This window comes from Pseudonaja textilis, chromosome Z (assembly GCF_049901715.1).
Source record: "Pseudonaja textilis isolate UNSWEBS1 chromosome Z, rPseTex1.2, whole genome shotgun sequence".
Classification (NCBI taxonomy): domain Eukaryota; kingdom Metazoa; phylum Chordata; class Lepidosauria; order Squamata; family Elapidae; genus Pseudonaja; species Pseudonaja textilis.
The window spans coordinates 45,237,369-45,258,045 of record NC_142008.1 but is presented as its reverse complement, the minus strand read 5'-3'; the positions used below and the strand labels follow the sequence as shown (position 1 = coordinate 45,258,045).

The window sequence follows — 20,677 nt, the reverse complement described above, 5'->3', positions numbered from 1 at the left end:
GTATACATACTGGAACCAGAAAAGCAATGGGCAATGGCTGGCATGCCCGGAGAGATGGCTCTGTATGCCACTTCCGGCATATGTGGCATAGGTTCGACATCACAGATGTAGGCAATCTGCTCACAGGTGGCAAGTGTAGTCAAGTCTTCAATGAATGGGGCCATACATTTATCTTTCCAATGTAGCAATACATCTTTTGGGTATAGTTAGAGAATGGAAAATCCATTTACATTGTCCAGTTCTCAAATTCCATGTAATAGTATGTAGTACAAGAGATTATTATCCTCTGAAAAGTTTAATTTTTATTAAGCAGTCATGTTTATATAAACATGACTGCTTAATAAAAATAAAATTTTTCAGAGGGTAATAATCTCTTGGATAATAATCTTGATTATTTTCCCTCAAAATTTAGTAAGACATTGCAAAACATGTCTTTTAAAGAAGTATTATCCAACAAATACTGTTATAGACAAATCTTTTCTATTTGACTGTAATGTGATCCAATAAATTCTTTTTTTTTTTTTTACATATTAGAGTTTAAAGTCTACAGGCACTCTTGGAAAAGACATTAGGATATTTTCCCATTACCTAGACCAGGGGTGTCAAACTCAATTTCATTGAGAATCAGATCAGCATTGTGCCTCTCCCGCCAGGGGCCAGGGAGGAGGAGGGGCATGGCCAAGGTGGTCACGCCTGGCTGGACATCACTCATGTAGATGGTGCCTGTGGGTGTCAGCTTTAAAATTCAGCTGCCACATTTTTTTTCCTTTTAGAGAGTTGAAAAGTTCAAGGTTATTCTGTAAGTCGTATTAAGTAATTCCAGTGGCAGTTAATTGGTGCTCGTGATTTATGAAGTGTGGAAGTGGGAGGAGAGAAGGTGGATTCTGTGTAAGGCGCGAAAATAATTTCACTTGGGAAATTGCCTTTGACATGCCAGATCGGTTTCTAATAAATTCAACCTTGGAGAGAGATGTCTCGGAGTGATTGATATCATGGATACTTTCTGGATGCCTTACATTTATTTCCCAAGTCCAATTTTTTTTTTAAAAAAGGAGTTCTTAGTACTCGGAGTTCTTTTTCCTGAGATGGAGAATTATCCTCAATCAGCCGAAGTTGGAGGTATGCAGGGGGGGAGAGTATGGGGGCCCTCCCTCCGGAACATTCATTGAATCTGCAAGCCTTTGTTTGGAGGAGATGATGGATGCTTCCAGAATGACAGTAGAGGAAAGAGGTTTGGAAGCTATACCGAAGCGTTTCAACTCAAGAAGTTGTTATAACCCAGAGGTAACCCAGCTGGTTGAAGAGAAATCTTTCTCGAGCCCCAGGCAGATTGCTATTCTGTCTGATTGGAAGGAGGAGACTATACAGATGCCAGTTGGAGGAAGCCAGAAAGATGCATCAACGGACAGAGGTATGTTGCAGCCTTCGAGGCAATCCCCTCATTTTCCAGAGGGAATTTTGCCCCCTTCCAATTCAAAGTCATACCTTTTGGATTTCAGGGGGCTCCTGCAGTGTTTATGCAGCTCATCAATGAGGTGCTACACTCACACCTTTACTGGGGGGTCCTCGTGTACCTGAATGAAATTCTTATCTTCAGCAAAACCATGGAAGAACATGTTCAATTAGTCCAACAAGTTCTAGAAAAACTTCTAGCCACCAAATTATATGTGAAACTCTCAAAATGTGAATTCCACAAAGAGTCGTTGGACTACGGAGCCTACCGAATATCCAACCTGGGGATTGAAATGGACCCCAGAAAGGTGAAAGCGGTGCTGGACTGTCAATCTCCCAGAAACCGAAAACAACTTCAAAGTTTCTTGGGGTTTGCCACCTATAGACAATTCATTCTGTCCTTTGCTGAAGTTGCCCTCCCGTTGATGGAACTGTTAAAAATGGGTCCATCACCCACCAAACTGAAGCCAAGTTAAGCCCTGTCTTGGACTATGGACTATCAGAAAGCTTTCGAGGCCTTAAAATGCCTTTTCGCAGCTGAGCCCATCCTCCAGCACCCAGACGCGACCAAGCCATTTATTGTCCAAACGGATGCAAGTGATGTAGCGGTGGCAGGTGTTTTTCTGCAAAAGGACTCTCAAGGCCGACTGATGCCTTGCGCTTATGTGTCTAAAAAACCGACAGACGCAGAGCGAAGGTGGGCGGTCTGGGAGAAAGAAGCATTCGCCGTACGATAGGCTTTGTTGAATTGGAGGCATTTTCTAGAAGGGGCGCCAGAGGCCTTTGAGGTATGGACTGATCATAAGAACCTCTAAAGACCCCTAGGAGATTATCACCCAAGCTGGGCCCAATATTTCAAGCGATTCAACTTTAACATTAAATATACCCCCGGAGAGAAAAACGTACTGGCGGACACTCTGTCCAGAAAACCTCAGTTTGACAGACACCGAGAGGAAATAGTACAAGCCTTAATTTCAGAAGCTCAATCCGCAAGCCAAGTGACCACTCAAGCTCAAGCCAACCGCAACCCCAAACACCTGGAAGATAAGCTGACTACGGAATTGAAAATGGCCCTATTGACCGACCCTTGGTTCCTGGACCATCAAACTGAGTTGACAATGAATGATGGACTAGTTTGGAAAGGGACTAAGCTTTATGTACCCACAACCCTAAGACTACTGGTACTAAAGCATAGCCACAACTCCTGGCTGGGAGGCCACTTCGGATTCCTAAAAACCCTACATTTACTGAGAAGACAGTTCTGGTGGCCAAAAATGAAACCTGATGTCGAGGACTATGTTAAAAGTTGCTCAATTTGAGCCACAATGAAACACAGGACTGGAAACCCCCCTGGCCTCCTGCAACAAGTTGCTGAACCAACCCAATCTTGGGAAGAGATTGCAATGGACTTTATTGTTGAATTACCTAAAAGTGAAGGGAATACAATCATTTGGATATAATTGACTTTTTCTCTAAACAGGCTCATTTTATAGACTGCAAAGGACTTCCATCTGCGAAAAAACTCGCAAAGCTGTTCGTGAAACATATCTATAGACTACTGGAGTACCTCATAGAATAATATCAGACAGAGGGGTACAATTTACCGCAAAATTTTGGAGGGAATTTCTGAAATCTATTGGTTCATCTCAAGGGTTATCTTCAGCTTTCCATCCTGCTTGTAACGGAGCAGTGGAGAGGGCTAATGCCATGATTGAACAATACATTAGATGCTATGTAAATTATCAACAAGAAAATTAGGCTAAGTTAATATCTTTTGCAGAGGTTGCTTACAATAATGCAGTACATAGCAGCACAGGATTAACCCCATTCCAAATCAACACTAGAATGGATTTTGTCCAGATGCCAGAGTTACCTAGACAGCCTCCCTCATCCATATCCCTAACAGGATGGATGAACTCATTAAAGAAAGGATGGGAAGAAACAAAAACAGCTTTGACTGAAGCTGCAAAAAATTATAAAAACAGGCGGATAAACATAGATCCCTTCAACCGCCTTTTAAAGTAGGGGACAAAGTATATTTGTCAACCAAGTATCTTAGGTTGAAACTGCCCAGTAAGAAGCTGGGTCCAAAATTCTTGGGTCCATTCCCAATTTCAAAGATAATCAATCCAGTCACTGTCCAATTAAGTCTTCTTCAAATATTGGGGGAAATTCATCCAGTATTCCATTGTAGTTTACTAAAACCAGATACTACATCAATGATAAGACCACCGCCAATCACTCCCCCTAAACCGTTAATGGTACAGGGGGGAACACATTATGAAATTCAAAAAAATCGATTCTAGATTACACCATGGCCAATTGCAATATTTGGTCTTATGGAAAGGACACCCTCTCTTGGATGCTAGTTGGGTAAAGAGTTGGGATGTTCATGCTGATCAATTGGTTAACCAATTCCATGAGAATTTCCTGCACAAACCGAAGGGTCCTCGTGGGGAGGAGGGGGGTTAAGGAAAATGTTAACCCCTGTATCTGTTTTTTCCCTTTCTTTTAGGAGGAGTTTTCAAGAGGGGATGCCTGTCAGCTTTAAAATTCAGCTGCCACATTTTTTTTCCTTTTAGAGAGTTGAAAAGTTCAAGGTTATTCTGTATGTTGTATTAAGTAATTCCAGTGGCAGTTAATTGGTGCTTGTGATTTATGAAGTGTAGAAGTGGGAGGAGAGAAGGTGGATTCTGTGTAAGGCGCGAAAATAATTTCACTTGGGAAATTGCCTTTGCCATGCCAGATCTGTTTCTAATAAATTCAACTAAGTTTTCAGGGACTTATCAAGTTGTTCTAGAATCTCAGTTTCTCTGAAGTTGAAAATAAAAGTTAGTAAAATGTGGTAGCTATAAATAGTACCATGTGGTTGCATGTACTAGATGATATTTATCTTTTAATGTTGCATCTGTAAAAAATAATCCTTATTATCAGTTGATCCACAGTCAATAGCCTTCCAGTCAATTTTTCCATATCAATATGTTTTTCCCAATTTTTAATTTTTAAAGTTGGATTTCACTGTAAAATCAACTTAGCATGGGAAAAGGGGTTAAATCTTTTTTATTAGGTATTATATTTCATAACTTTCTGACAATTGTTTCTAGAGACACAGTATGCACGAACTACCTGTTGTGCTGGTCACAACCCCTCCCCCAAGAGCTGACAATCTTAACTGGGACTTATTTTGGGGAAACATGGTAAGGATGCTGATATAGTTCTGGATTTGAAAACAATAGTTGCATTTTCTTGAAAGACATTCTAAGAATTGAAGAATCCCATAGAAGTTGTATAAATTAATAATGCAGTTTTCTGAAATATATTGGATTGTACCCTTATAAGACGAGGTAGTTTGGGTAAGTATCCCCTTCTGTATTTGGAAATTTATCATCAGTGGTCCTGGATGGGGTTGCCCTACCCCAGGCACTTGGTGTATAATCTGGAGTCCACCTGATTCGTGGCTCCTGCTTGAAAATCTTGTGGCAGTCATGGCTTGTAGAATCTTTGTTCAGGTTTCATGTTGTGTGCCAGTTCTCCTTTCTTGGATAGGGAGCTATTCCATCATTCATGCCCTGGTTCCCATGTCATTCTATCATTCTGTGTACTTCTGTTATGTGCTTCATGATGAAGTACTGCCAGTAAAAAAAAATTATCTGAATGTGGGAGATCAGTTGATCAGTTTTCCAAATAGATGCTTTGTTTTATAGGCAATTGATTTAAGCAGATGTCATAATTTAAAATAGTATTTATTTTGTCTTAATATATTATTCTAAATTTCAACTTCCATATATTTGCCAACAAATATGTATTTGCATTACCATCATAATTAATAGTTATATCGGTTTGCTTAAAAATAGGAAAAAATTAAAAATCAAATTATAAACAACTTAATATTGCCTGAAACTAGAAGAATTCCAGGCAGCATATAAAAATTAACCATAAAAGTATGCACATAAATATTAATTAAAATAGTAATCCAACTATTTTTATTTATGTTAAAAGTAGGAAGTTGAATTTAAACTTATGATGCATCATAAACATCTAAAGGCCTTCTGAAAGAACCGTATTTTCATTATCTTCTGAAAGGTTTATGGATGAAAATCATTCTAAGGCAAGATAATTCAATAAAAGGAACTTCCTATGTGTCTTCTTGCTATTCCTGTGTTAAGTGGGAGCTATTAGCAAATGTTTTCTAGTTGTTTGAGTAGGATAGGTTGAAGCTATCAGGAAATGGTGGCTCTTAAGATCTACCTGAATCATACCAGGGTTTGAGGAACATCTTGACTGCTTAATGACCTGTAATAGCTCTCACAATAGATATGCAGCATGACAGTATTGTAACTGATGAATCATACATGCTGTTGTGTTCCATTAGAATCTATTAAAATTTTTTGCATCATCCAACACAGAGCAAGCTACAACAATTGAGAGGTAGATATGAGCAATCATTTTAATCATCTTGTTCCAGGTAAAATGGCAACTGATATACAAGAGTTGTGCAAAAGCTAAGCCTATTCTTCAAGTAGGAGGTGTGAGACCAAGAGGACTCATTTATTGTGAATCTGTTTTCTATGGGAAAAAATAAGGCCATTAATAATAAAAATATAATATAAACCTAGATCATATGGTTTGTAAATCAACAATTACTTTACCTTGATGGAATGAGTCTGATCCTATTTTGGCCCATTCATATTCTGATAGTCTCCAGACAATGGCTCATAATTTCCATTACATCTCCCAGAAGTCCAGACTACAGGTGTATAATTCAGTATCTGTATATTGATGACATTCACCCCAAACTTACAAGAAACCTCTTTCCGTCAATTCATATAGATATTAAACAGAATGGGTAAAAGACTGAACCTTGAGATAGCCTATATTGAAGTACCAATATATCTACTTTCTCTCCTCCAGCAATTACCACCTGAATCTATATGTTCAGGAAGGAATGGACTTATGGTGGCAGTATCCTCCTAGCTCCAAACTTCATAAGTAGTACAGAAGGATACTGTGATTGGCAGTGTAGAATGCTGCTAATAGATCTATCATCCAATCTAATCACATGTCATCCAAGAGAGTGATTTATATGGTTTCTGTTCCATATCCAATCCTGACTCCAAATTCCAAGAATTTACCTCCAACCCTTTTTCAACCCTTTGCTCTTAAATGAGAGAACTTCTAAAAAGAAAGGTTAGAGAGAAATTAGTAGTTGTCTAGTTTTGTATTGAGCAACTTGGGTAAATCAGTTCCTCTTTAAGGGCTTCTGACATCTCCCTTATTTCAAGGAGACATTGATTATATTCTGGATCCAGTTCCTTCTTGGCTGCTTTGATTAACCAAATATGGCAGAAGTCTAATTTACAAGTGGTGGAGCTAAGATTGCACCTAAGATTTAGAGATGAGATCTCATATATTATCTGGAAAATTGGAATTCTCAATACTTTTGCCTATTTTGCTTCCAGTGCAGAGTGGGTAATTTTAGCTATGAAATGCTTAGCCAGGGAATCATAATTTACTTTGACTGACAGTTTTGAGACCTCATTCTCCAAAAGGATCTGGGACATTGAATGCTGGAATTGGCTGATATTTTACTGAGACAATATTGAATATAAAGCTACCTGGTTCTTTCTTGTGTCCTATTTGCTTCTTTTACGTCATTCTAGATCTGTTTTGCCTTCTTCATTTCCTGGAATCCTCATTAAACCAGGGAACTGCATGGGATTAGGGAGTGAAAAAAAGATTTGCTGATGATTTTGTGTACTTCCATATTCTAGAGGTCAGCAAGCTTTCAAACCACCTCCAGATTGTTGGGAAAATACCCAGTGCTATAAGGAAGCTTATTGGATCTCTCAGATATGTAGAGCAATCCATCTTAATGATCCCTTATCCTCATTACAGAAGTTGGTATCTTCATTTAAACAAATTATAATAACTTTTATATGCAGTACAAATGTCTAAATATTCTCCAGTCAGAATCTATGGTAATAAAACACTAGAAGGGAGGTAAATTCTTCAAGCCACCATATAAATTATAGAGGCTAAATGTTCATCAATCATTGTTCATACCCAACTTTTTGAACTGATAGAGTTACAGCAGCTGAATCCTAAGAGTTGGATCCTAAGAGTCACAGCTGTTGTTCTGTTACTTTCAAAACCATTGCTATAACTTGTTGAAGTATATGAACCTCTACTGAAAGCCATCAGCCTTTCAGAACCAAATACGTAAATGACTTTTTATGAAAATAAACCATTATAATATGTGACCACTACGAAACTAGTGCCTTATAAGTCAGGATTATTTGTATTTTAAGAGTTATAGTAATGGATTAGTGAAAATCTGAATGTTCTTCCCTCTCCTTTATTTGATCTTCTTGTAAAGCAGGGAGAGACTTATATGAGGTAGTGGACAAGCTCGCCTTAGTAGTGACTGTTCATCCTATCCTTCAAGTCAATTTTCTGTGCTGTCTACAGTTGCCTTTGAAGATTTTTTTTTCTCCAAAAGAAAGTTGAACCCATGAATTTTAGGCACTTATGTTCCATAGACAAATTTCAATTAATATTCATGTGATGGGTAATCTAATTTCAAATTTATTTCCTCTTCATAAATTTTGAATAAATTTAACATGATCTAACACAGGGGTCGCCAACCTTTTGGACTCCAGGGACCACCAAACTCATACTTTTAAATCCCAAGGATCACTAATATGAATATTTTTTTAAAAAGCTAATATATTTAATATAAAATTGTTTTATATTAAATATAAATTTTATACACACATGCACAGAGACACACTTATTTATTTATTTATAACAAAAACATAAATGCTTAATGATAACAAAATGAAACATTCTGGACTGGAAGCTTCCCCCCACCTGCACCTTCCAAAGAGACAGAAGAGTGGAGCTGAGGGACCTCGGGGCAACTGCCTCTGGGAGAAGCAGAGGCAGAAAGGGGGCTTTGCTCTCCTTGGGAGGCAGCGCCTGTCAGCTGCCATTCCAGGGACTTCTCAGCAGGCATTTGCCTACAGAAGGACTGCCGCCCTTGGTGATTAGTGGGGGGGGGGAGAAAGTGGGAGCTCCTTTCAGATCCCAGGTGGAGGATTGAGAGAGCTTAGATCTGCAGTCAAGGAAAAGCTGGGGGGAGGCCCTCTTCCAGCCTGGAGACAGGCAAAGAAAGGTGTCCCTGGAAGCACTTCGCTCGCTTTAGTGCTGCTGCCAAACCCAGCCACAGCCAGTGATTATTTGGGGGCAGGAGAGGAGAGAGAGAGAGAGAGAGGATCTCTTGCATTACCAGGGGAGGAAAGGAGGCGAAACAAAGCTCGCTCTTTCACTGAGACCTACAAAATGCCAATCTACTGCATTCTAGGAGTTCTTCGAAATCACCAAATTCTCCTACTCGCAGTTCTCGTGCCTTCCAACTCGTCGAGGGACCCTGGAGTCAAGTTCCTGAGATGCACACACCAACCAGCTCCCACACACAGCAGGTGGCGGCAACTACAGTCCCCTCCCCCAGTGCCCACTGTAGCTCTCCCCATTAGTTCTCTAGCTTTGAATTGCTCCTGCCTTTCTTTCCTTCCCCCTTTCTCCCTCCCATGCTCGTGTGCAGGCAGGCAAGGAAAGGGAGAGAGAGCCGTGTGCAGCTCTCAGCTCCTCCAGCCCTCACTGTCCCAATGTCAAAGCCTTGGAGATGCAGGCAAAGCTGCCACAGCAGTAGCACTCTGAGTTGCTTGCTTCTTCTCTACTGCCGCCTCCTCCAGCACATCCTTCTCTGGGTAGGGTGATTCTGAACTAACCGAGCATGCTAAGGCAACCCAAGCATTACCACTGCGACGGCTTTGCTTGCATCTCTGAGGCTTCGATGTTGGGAGAGGCAGCGAGGACTAGACTAGGAGCCTAGAGCTGTGCATGGCTCCATCTCCCTTTCCTTGTTTGCCTGCACATGAGCGCAGGGGAGAGGGGCAAGGAAAGAGAGGCGGGAGAAATTCAAAGCTAGAGAACTAATGGGGGAGCTAACAGTGGGCGCTGGGGGTAGGGACTGTTGTTGCCACCACCCGCCGTGCGTGGGAGCTGGTTGGCACGTGACTGACTCTGAGGCTCCTCGAAGAGCCAGGAGGCACAAGAACTGCACAGCCCAGGTTAATTGCTTTCGGGAGCCATTTCTTCTGCGGACCACCAAAATTTTCCCATGGCCCACCCAGTGGGCCACGGCCCACCAATTGGTGACCGCTGATCTAACAGTCATGTATACATATTTATTGTAGGCTTTTTGTATTGGAACAAACACTTTAAATCCTGTAGGACGTAAGTGTATTCTGAAATCTAAATCTAGACTTCAAAAGATACATAATTGAAGATTTCTATTGTGTACTTTTTAACAAAGGGTATTTATATTTAAATTCTTCAAACAACAAAAACAAAACCTATCCATTATCTATTCCTTTTAATTGATCTATTTTAGATATATATTGCACATTTCAAACAGAATTGCCTTATTATTTTTGTGTTTGAATATCCACATTTGAGAGATTATGGCGGGATGTGATTGGGAAAGTATCAAGAGGGTTAAGAAACAGGTTCAGGTAGCAGCATTGACTGTCTGATTTAAGATTTTCTTCTAAGAATTAGGAGCAATAACCACTCATAAGGAGTTGTGATGTCTCCTTTGGACAACTTGTTCGATGCTTCCTCTGAGGCTGGTTCAAGAGAGAATGAGATCATTCCTGGCCAGGGGTGGCCTTCAAAAAATTTAGCAACCAATTATCTGAATGTAGGAAAACAGTAAACAATAAACAGTAAACAATCTGTTCATATTAAGTGAAAAATCTGGTACTCCGCTATATCAGACAGGGGAAGGTTTGTTTGTTATCTTATGAATGATAGCTCCATGCCAGCTGCCCAGGAAGGAAAGATTCAAAATGTTCAGAGACTCTACCTCAATCAACTTGCTAATAAATGAAGTCTGCAAATTCCCTCACAATTTCCAGGATTCTATATTTTACTCCTAATTCTTGAATTAAAGTATCTTATTGAAATTTGTACTTCTTACTTTCTTCAACATGCCAATGTAAGAGATTTAATATCCCATAATTTTAGTTAATCATGATCATCAGGATAAAACTGAAATTAGCCATATTCCTCCATGGTAACAAAGACAGGAAAAGCATATTTTCTAGTTTCCAACTTGTGTAGGTGTTAAATAACCTGAATCCAAGACTGTCCAGGAGAACACATTTCCAAATAGGATAACTGTCATTTCTTGATTTAAAGAAAATATATAAGCATTGGAGCTTAAATTTAAATATGGAAATTTAATATCACTCTGTCAATTGTATTTTTATAGCTGAAAAACTAGGGAGAGAATTTCTAAATTCATCTAAATTAAAATAAAAAATAGACATATACAGTATATGTAAAGTGAAATAGTGCAGATAATATCTGTACCAAAACTTTAAATTAAAAAGCATTTTCTTCCAATATTAATTTAGGTGAAACCCATATATCTCCATATGAAGTTTAATCAACTGAAATATACTATATATTTAGGTATTTTCAAACTGAAATATACTATATATTTAGGTATTTTCAAACAATTCAGATATCTGAAGCTACTTGTCAGCACCATTGAGAGTGTCCTTTGACCAACATAATAGTCTCAAGCAGTATCTCTTCATTCTGTATAATTAATTCTACATCCAAAGAAGATTCCAAAAACATAAATTAATCTTATTGATTTCTGTATGGAAGTCTCAGACCAATCAAGTTAAAGAAGTTAAAGAGTGAGTGAAATCCTTACTTGCAGATATTTTGCCTAATTGTACATGCTAATATGTGCCAAGTACAAACAGAATAGTAAAAAGAAGGAAATCCTATTGTATACCCCTTTTCAATATAATGTTTAGCCTTACTCCATACTTACTCCTAATAGTAGCATATTTTTAAAAATTCCTTTAGAAAAAATAACATAAATTTGTTGTCTAAAATCCTGGCTTTTGGATAATGTGGCCTTTTGCCAGTGAATGCTAAGCACATATATACCCCTGTGCCTCGTGTACACATTTATTGGAGGAAAAGAATCACTGAAGTGGTTTCAAATAAGTTTAGTAATCTCCATACACGGATATTCAATTTAGGGTGAGTTCCTAAGAGATTTTCTGTCCAATTTTCTTTGTTGGTGACCATCTTTATTACATACAGCTTCCTATTGTATATCTAAATAGGACTGACTACAAAAAAATATAATTTAGTCATCATTGCACTTTATTAGAAATAAGGAGAACTTCTTAGAATTTGTTGTTAGTTCCTGATTTCCAATCCGTTACTCACTGTGCAACCAGTATAATGAAGTAGATCACTAACACTTTTGGATTGGAAGGATAATTTGCTAAATGCATTGTTTTTATACCTAATATCAGAGGTGATGTTCAGCAGGTTCTGACCAGTTCTGGAGAACCAGTAGCGGGAATTTTGAGTAGTTCGGAGAACCGGCAAATGCCACCTTTGACTGGAGATTTTACAGTATCCTTCTCCTGCCACGCCCACCAAGCCACACTCACAGAATCGGTAGTAAAAAAAATTGAATCCCACCACTGCCTAATATGTTTTTATGTGAAGTATTAATATATGACATTATGAATAAAATTTGTCCTTTTTTGTTTGAAAGTACAAACTGTCCAAGATTTTCTTTGAATTTTCACAGCAAGAAATTTCACAGAAATTTGGAAAGAGAACTGAGTTTCCATAGTCAGACATTTTTGTTTGAACCACAGCATACATTTTCTTTTTGCATTATGCTTTTAGTTAATGAAATTGTTGATTATCTATGGTAAAATGCTGTTGGATCTTTGCCCAAGATAAGTTGAGAAAATTATTACTTTGAAATAGGCTTACACAACATGTAGCCCACAGGCAATACATGACGTGGCAACTATATATGGCATTCTTCCATATTTTTATATGCTTAGTCTTATTTGCCTGAGCCAGCAAAACCAGAGAGTTTATCTCAGAATTATCAGATTGCAGTGTATAGATAATTCATGCTGAATATGATCGAGACTTGCATATGTACATTCCAGTTTTAGGGAATCTAGAAAAAATGTATTACTTTTTGCAGAGACATGAATAGGAGCTTAAGATTGTAAAACACAGTATTTTAGTAGCAATGCATAATTTTCCATAACTGTTTAAATGAATACAAAAATAATCAGTGCTACTTAATAATGGTTGCAGTCACAAATATTTTTCAGTGTTTCCTAGTGATGTAAAATGGGATATTGTTTTCTTTAAATAGAGAATTTTCCATTTTTTGTGTGAAATCTGATAGTTCCTGAATATTTATTTTGCAGGTAAGCTAAAATTTCTACAAAGACTAATACTATTTGCAGCCATAACCTTTACAAAATATATATAAAACTACAGCAATCACATCAGTTCAGTATATTTCCTCTAATATTAACAGTATTTGTGAATGCTTTTGTATCTTCCTTGCATCCATTTGCAAATAATGTAACTTGTTTTGTTAGACGTTTATCTTCATGAGACAGCAAAAAGTAGCTTTTTTTCTTCTGAATTAGATTGATTCAGTTGGATCAGTAGGGGTGTAATAAAACTAGTTCTGGCTTTCTGAAAAAGCTTGAAATGCAGTAAGTAGTGGATCAGATCTTCTACTTATAAAGTTATTACAGATGCATACATGGAGAGCAGTTGATATTCCTTTGTAGCTTTCATCTTTCATAAGCTGTTGGGCATTGTTTGGAAGCAAAGTTCTGTAAAGGCTTCACACCAATGGGGTGTGAACTATTCTAACTAATGTGACATTCCTTGTACTTCTTTAAAAAAACTCATACTACTTAACTAACTTAAACTTACTGATCTGCTCTCAAGCTTGCCTAAAATCTTTTTTTTTAAAGTAGTCTTTCCTAAAGTATTATAATTTATGTTCATTATCTAATAAGAGTTGTGAGAGTAGTTTTAGATACAGATTCATCCATCTGTTCTCATTAGGTTGCTTGTTAAGGCATTGTTTTGCCAAATAAGTATCAAATTTAAAGGCTACTTTTCCTACAACATAAGATTATTGCATTTTTTACCCTTATATTTATTGGCCACTTACAATTTCAATATCACTGCTTATATGCATAAGAGTAGAGCTAAGATTGATTTTACAAATTTCTTGGAACCTCTTTTAATCCAGTTTACGGAAACTCCCAAATTCGGGCTCATATATCAACTGTGATATTATTTCCCTCTCCTCCCTCCTCCTTTCTTCAGAAGATCTGAAGAAAGATCTTCAGTGCCCTATTTCCTTTTTGAGTAAAAGATGGAGAAAATGGCTGTCATTAATCTCATCGTTGTTCTTATTGACGCTACATGTGTTTTCCAATGGTGAGATTCAAATTTTTTAACTACCGGTTCTGTGGGTGTGGCTAGGTGGATGTGACAGGGTGGTCATGTGACTAGGTGAGCATGGCCAACAAAAAGAAGATATACCGAAAGGTAGTTTATTGGACTTCAATTCCCAGAATTCCCAAGGTAGCATGTAGGTCCCAAGGCAGCATGTAGACTGAAACTTGCCAAGACTTTTACTGGTTCTTACTTATAAGCAATCATAATTCAAAATCCTCACTTCCACCCCATCCCAGAGCAAAGATCATGCAAAATCTTCATGTCTAGTCCATTCCAGAACACCCACCATTCCCTCACTAACCTGATTTCCAACTCTGCTCTCCTGCATGTAGGGCAACAAAAGAAGACCATGTGACTACTGTTAGGAATGTAAGTCACCTAACAGTTGGGTTGGAAATATATAAACCAGGATAGACATTTAATACTGTCTCTTTAAGGGAATGCTAAAATTGTAATTGGGTGTGGTTCCTCAACGGCCATAAGATGGAGCCAGAAACCTAGGTTGTTTAGTCCTGTTGTTGATAGTTGCTAGTTGGTCGATGTTCTGATGTTCACTGTTTCATGAATATTTCCCTATTGACTGTTGCTAATCGTCGTTATTCTTGGATTTGATGTGAGTCTTATTGAACTGTTTTTGATACTGGACTTTGTTATTGGATTATCCCTGGACTGAAAACTGATTGCTATAACTGTGTATGACTTGGACTGTTTGTTGGACTTTGCCTAACTGTTTACTGGAAGTAAAAACCTACATTTTACTATAAAGTGTATCTGTGTGCTGGTTGTGTGTTATTCCACTCTCACTATGTCTCCCTGTGTGCACTCATTCCCCTAACAGGGAATTAACTCAACAACTACTGCTTAAAAAATGTTCAGCCAGACCTTCCAACTTCTCGGGGGGAAAAAAGATCTTGCGCAGTTGTAAGGTCTGATGGAGATCCAGATCGGGGCTGCTGGTCCAGATCAGCACAGCTCCCAGTCATGCAGCCTCCCCATCCTGAATGGAAACCCCAGTGGGCAGGGCAGGATGAGCTGGCAGGCGGAGGCGGGACTAGTCAGAGGTTCTCTGAACTACTCAAAATTTCCATTAGAGGTACTCCAGAAACAGTCCGAACTGGCTGAATACCACCACTAGTGTTTTCCATGATAATGTTCACTAAAGAGGATAGCCAAATACTTAAATGACCTTACTTGTTCTAGCTCCTTATCCTCTATGGCCCATCTATGTCCCTGGTCTTTTGACAAAAAATATTTATTTGGTTTTGGAATGGTTATCAATAAATACTCTTTCCTATAGTAAATGTCAAATTTGGTTAGGATTCTTCTCATTCCAGTTAATGTCAGCATGGCTACTTACTTTTCTTCTGTGCTTTTTTCATAAATTTTAAAATTAAAGGTTTCAACAAAACATAAAATATAAGGAAACAAAAAAGAATGAAAAAGAATCAGAAAAAGAGCAACGTCTATGGAGATTGTCATCCAGATCATGGTTGTCCCAAAGGTGCTTTTTCAACGGGCAAATGGACTTTCTGGTTTTTCTTTGAAGATATTTTGCTTCTCATCCAAGAAGCTTCTTCAGCTCTGACTGGATGGTGTAAAATGGATGGATTTACACTGCTTTCATACAGCTGGTCATTTGCATTATTTTAGAGATGTTGAGGCCACTTGGTTCACCAAACATATCAACTCTGTGGACAGATACATCAAATTCATATGGAAATATATTAAGGAAAATAGTCTAGCTTTCTTGGACTGTACAGTACACATTATCCTTAATGTGGATTTGCACTGCTCAGGTGACCCTGAAGACACATATAAATGTCCAGGTATCCTTAACGACTCACTAAAAGAATGCAAATGACCACTTGTATGCAAGGACTATAAAACCTTCCATTCCCCACCATCTAGTCAAAACCGAAGAAGCTTCTTGGATGAGAAGTGAAACATCTTCAAAGAAAAACTAGAAATTTCAGTTGCCTCTTGAAAAAGCACCTTTGAGAAAAAGAACAATATTAGGATTGCAAAAAAGAAAACAAGTAAAAAAAAATCCCACTTTCTTTTGAAACAAATAAAAATATAAAATACATTAACTTCATACTCTAAAATTAACAATAATACAATAGTTCTACAATGATAAAGATTCCCAAAATTAAAGTTTTATTTTTCAGTTTCAAGCAAAAAGTCCAAACAGGTTTTCCAAGTAGAAACAACGCTAGAAAAAGACTTTTAAAATTAATCTTTCTTTAAGTAGTCAGTTTTCCTATCTCAGCCAATTGTAATAAGTTTACAATTTATTCTTCCATTGTAGGAATTTGTAAATATTTCCACTGCTGTGCATACAGAAATCTTACTGCTGTTTTCATATATAGAAATAAAGTCCTATGTTGTCTTTCAATCTATTTATCCATAAAGCCTAAAAGGAAATATCTGGTTTCAATTGTACATTTATTATGAGAATTCTGTGAATTAAAGTACATATCTGATCCCAATATTTCTTAACTTTCTTACACATCCATCAAAGATGATAAAAAGTACCTTCATGTTGATTTCATTTCTAACATATATTTGACACTTCCTTATACATCTTTGATAATTTGTCAGGTGTTAGATACTAAAGGTTACAAAAATTCTATTTCAAATTATTATTTCAGTGTAAATTTCAGTATTTTACTACATATATTCTTCCATTAATCAAGCATTATATTGTATTCAAAATGTTTTGCCTTTTGCATCAGTCTTTAACATATTCACTTTCCGTATTCATTTTCAATAAAAGTTTATATATTTTAGTGATATGTTCATCATTGTTGTACAAATCCAGTTCAGTCAATTTTCTCATTTACAAAATCATAGTTTTTCTTGTCAAATTTAAATCTTTCTGTCAACTGAACATAAGTAAACTCTTGATAAGTATGACTTTCTGTTTCCCATTCTTCTCTTGTTTTTAATTTAGCCTTCAAGAAAGTTAAGTAAATCAGCATAGGTCGACTAAGTAATTTAGTAAATCAGCATAGGTCAACCAAGTTTGTTTTCTCTTCTTAAAAATCTTCCTTGGGTGAAAACTATAAAGGAATTTGGAAAGACAATCTTGCTTAATAAGAAAATGATTTTTAAAATCTATATTAACCTTAGCTTTGTCATTCCATAGATAGCTGTGTACTTTTCTTCTGTATTTCCCAGTGATTTCGGTTTAAAGATTCAGTGCTTGTTTTTTCCTAGAGCTTTCTTGATAGGACACTTTGACCTAATTTCAGCATTTAGGAAGGTAGCTGAAGCATGTACTAATAACCTGTTGCCAGTTTGCTATCAATTATTAATAAAACTCCTTGAGAAGATCAGTTATATTCTGAAAAGATAATTTTGACATGTAGTGTTAAAATGCTGTGGCAAGCACTGTTTTGCTATTTCTTAGTTGTGGGAGGCAGTAGGACCATTATTAACAGTAAACAAATCATTTATTTGGGGAAAACATTGTTGCTTTAGATTCAGATGATCAGTACATCATCCGAATCTAAAGTTGCCTAGTTACAGTTATATTACCTCTTCCCATTTGCTCTGATAGTGAGCAGGCAACACAATTATTTAGTTTCTTGCCCTTCTCATCACCAACTGTAGTACAATTGTTTCCAAAAATGGAAGGTCATGATGAAGTAAGATGAATGCAAAGGCTAAATTTAAAATAAATCCAATTTAGATTACATTCATTCCATCCAGATAAAATACTATTTACCATGTGTTTAACCATGTTTGCTCTCTGTCATGATAAAGATGATAATTCACTGGCAAAACCTGGAGAATTAGAACTACATCTAGGGATTTGAGATAACAGGTTTTTTGCATTTTGGGATCCAGAAAATGATCAAAATTATACTACTGTATGCCCTTATTACACTAGATTTTATCAGAAACAATAATATTCTGAATGTTATGTAAACACTTCATAGGCAAATTATATAAAACTGTATATAAATATTACATGGAAATAGTATGTGCTCTGCAGAAGCCACTCCTAAATTTTATATACAAGTGTGGCTTCTAAAGTAATGATGAAAGACAGACAATGGGAAAACAATGGGAAGAATGAGAATATTTCTTAAATAGTTATTAGCGAGGCTGAGTGTTTTAGAAATTAGCCTGTTGGCTGTAATTTTTCTGAGTTTGCATTCTGGTATACATAATGAGGGAAGCACATAGAATTCTCTCGTCTCCTCTCTCTTCTCCCTTTTCCTTCCCTCTTGTCCCCTCTTCTCTCTTCCATTATTAAAGCCAGTGATGTCATTAATTACAAATGTTATGCTGTGTTTTAACACAGATTTTGTAATATATTTTAATTTGAAAAATATAAATGTATGCTTATATGTGCATGTTTATTAAGCGTGTACATGTCAAAAAAAAGTGGAGGAATTTTATTGCATTCTGAAGTAATATACACTAGTAACCACACTGATTATGATTGTGCATGCCTCAATATTACATTTGTATACCCATCTAGAGTGGGTGTAATCATCTGCAATAATAACAGGACTGATTATGGGCAATGCATTCCTCATTATTACATTTATATATCCATCTAGAGTCTGTATATATCAAAGAGCAGGTAAATCGAATGTTTTTGAAATTCTTCCCCATTTTTCTCATTGTTTTTATATACATTCCTTATTTCTCCTTTAGGGGATATCTGAAATGGCATGGTAAGGAGACTGAACAGAACAGAATCATATTTTACATTTTTGGGGTAGTAGTCATAGTAATAAAAACTTGAACAAATATCAGTTGTAATAATTAAGGATTCTAGTTGTTTTGGCGGTAAAAGATAAGAACTGTAATGCAAAAATAATATTATTGTATACATAATAAGTTGTGCTGTGTATTGAGAAATGATAAGAAATCATTTCAAACCTGTATACAGTACACTCTAAAAATGTATTCTGTTAAACACTTCATAGTAAGCATAGATTTATAATTATGTATTTTGCATTGAATCTCAAGATATGGTAGGATATAACATTAGCTTACGGTTGAGTAGAAGCTTTTGGGGCTTTTTCACTCAACAGGGCATGACCATTCATTCATTTATAATGCAGGTTTACATCAGCCAAATTCCTAGAAGTAAGGTAGAATGGACAATCAAGATACTAGATATAGCATCTTGTTTTGTAGAAGAAAATGCTGTAAGACTATAATCTTACATTGCTAGGCTGTGGATTGATTAAAAATACTGCACTTTTACAACATTCTTCTGATTCATCTGAGTACATGTGGCAAATCATACTTTATCTATTGCTGGAGTTGAATTATAATATTTAATATTTCTGATAATGATACTGATGTACCAAGATTTCACTTCTGCGAACAACGCAGAAAAGTAAGCTGACATGAAATAAATGATTTCTTTGTTTAGAATACACCTCTGCATGTCTGCTTTTTTGTAATTCTAAAACAATGACTACTCATCATATTATATTATGTAGTCATTCTTCAATCCTTTCTACAAATGGAATGTGTTAAATAGGAACTCAATTAGATTAATTTACTAGGTTTTAAGTACAGGTGATCTTTTTCATTTTGGATTTACACATACACACATTCATCCTGTATTTATGAAATGTTTTTGAAAAGCTTATATACGTAAATACTGTATAAGAATTTTTTCCATTCCTAAATTCATACCGATTTCATGCAGCTGATTCATCCTTGGCAGAAGAAGAGTTCAATTTATATTTTAATTTAGTCTTCAACATTAAATGATGTGAAATTGCAAGTACAATTTAACATTGGTTTAGTTCACATTTTAGACTACTCATTGTTTTTGTACCTAGCAACCACCTGAAGCTTTCTTCCATTTAACTAACAGGAATATATTATATCTCAGTGTGAGTATATGAAGAATCTGTATCTAAGAAAGCAATTAAGTAGTTAGGATTGATCCTTGGGTCCTGTTCAAGGGTTGGTTATGGGCTTGCTCCTTGATATAACAGCACCTATTTCAGAAGTCAAGAAAATTAGGACGTGATTTACAAATAATCCATTTGAGGTTATATATTGGCTATACAAGGTGACTTTGGATTGTGGGCCCTGCTGGTTCCAGGACTATGCCACTGGATGGGGTTGGATGGCCAAAAATGAACCTGGTCTACAATCTTAGGGGTTTCCTGTACTCATGACTCATGATCAAAGACCATTTGGCAGTCATGACTAGAAAGGCATTTGCACAATTATTCCTGGTTTGGGGGACTATATTTTAATTACGCATCCCTAGTGCTTTCTGATTGCATTGCAGTAATATGCTTCAGCTTGTGCAAAATGTAGTGGCACAGACAGTTATGTATGCATCTAAAACAGCAGCAGTTACTCAAGCCACATTAGTTTTCAGTCTGTCTCTCAATTCAAAGTGCTGTTTTTGACCTTTAAAACTCTTCAGGACATGGGGCTAGGTTATTTAAGTGGCTGCCAATTGCTGATTCTACTTTTTACCTTGTTTCTTGCACAACTACACTCAACGGCCCAAGAATTTTGCCCTGATGCCCACCTTATAAAACACTCTTTTCCCTGTGCCTGAAATGAGGTCAACTCTATCCCATTTTATTTTCTACAGATCTCTCAAGCTTTGTCATCAGGCCTGGGAATCTCAGGGAACTGGTACGATCTTGGGGTGGCTATGTTGTGGATCAAATCTCTAATATGTACTCTTTAAAAAATGATAGTTTTTAATCCTTTTATTACTGTATGTTGACCAGAGAAACTAGGTTCAGTAATCAGAGATCAAAGATCAGCAGCCATGTAAATAGCATGTGTGTGGCCATACACACATACAAATATACACAAA

At 36.8% G+C, this 20,677-nt stretch overlaps 1 protein-coding gene across 8 annotated transcripts in view; it reads left to right on the top strand.

Annotated features, from left to right (window-relative positions):
* The window catches only part of THRB (thyroid hormone receptor beta), a 198,248-nt gene that overhangs the window by 3,507 nt on the left and 174,064 nt on the right, over nucleotides 1-20,677 (top strand). For 3 of the 8 annotated variants that reach the window (XM_087915600.1, XM_087915598.1, XM_087915603.1), the window contains exon 2: nucleotides 20,447-20,490. The exons of 3 other annotated variants lie outside the window; for them this stretch is intronic. The gene's annotated coding sequence lies outside the window, so the exon portion shown is untranslated. Of the gene's footprint in view, nucleotides 1-4,628; nucleotides 4,650-20,446; nucleotides 20,491-20,677 lie in introns of those variants that run through there. 2 more of the 8 variants (XM_087915605.1, XM_087915606.1) reach the window with 2 other exon arrangements.